Below are 384 nucleotides of genomic sequence, written 5' to 3'. Positions count from 1 at the left end.
TTTGGGTTGAACTGTTCTGGAACAGTGTTGTAAATACAACTTAAGAGTGAGCGGAGGTCGGAGGCCTAAAGTGAGCAGAGGCTGGGGGCTGGAGTTAGCAGCGGACGGCTAGAGTGAGCGGAGGCCGTCTTGAGTGAGCGGCGGCCAGTGAGCTTGCGTCAACCACATGTGACGACCCCGGGCTGGACTCCGCTTCGTCCACGGTGAAAGCCGATCCGGCGATCCACAGCGCAAAGTTGATGTATTCCCTCAGTGACCAGCACGGATTAGTTCCAGGCATGACAAAGCGGATATCATCCTCTTTTGGAAGGCCAAACAAAGTAGTTTCAAACAACGCCTTCTTTCTTTGCGTGAACATTTGGGCGGCGTTATGCAAATCTTCCC

This window comes from Sinocyclocheilus anshuiensis, unplaced genomic scaffold, assembly GCF_001515605.1.
Source record: "Sinocyclocheilus anshuiensis isolate Anshui unplaced genomic scaffold, SAMN03320099.WGS_v1.1 scaffold1932, whole genome shotgun sequence".
Taxonomy (NCBI): Eukaryota; Metazoa; Chordata; class Actinopteri; order Cypriniformes; family Cyprinidae; genus Sinocyclocheilus; species Sinocyclocheilus anshuiensis.
Note: the sequence above shows the minus strand (reverse complement) of the source record.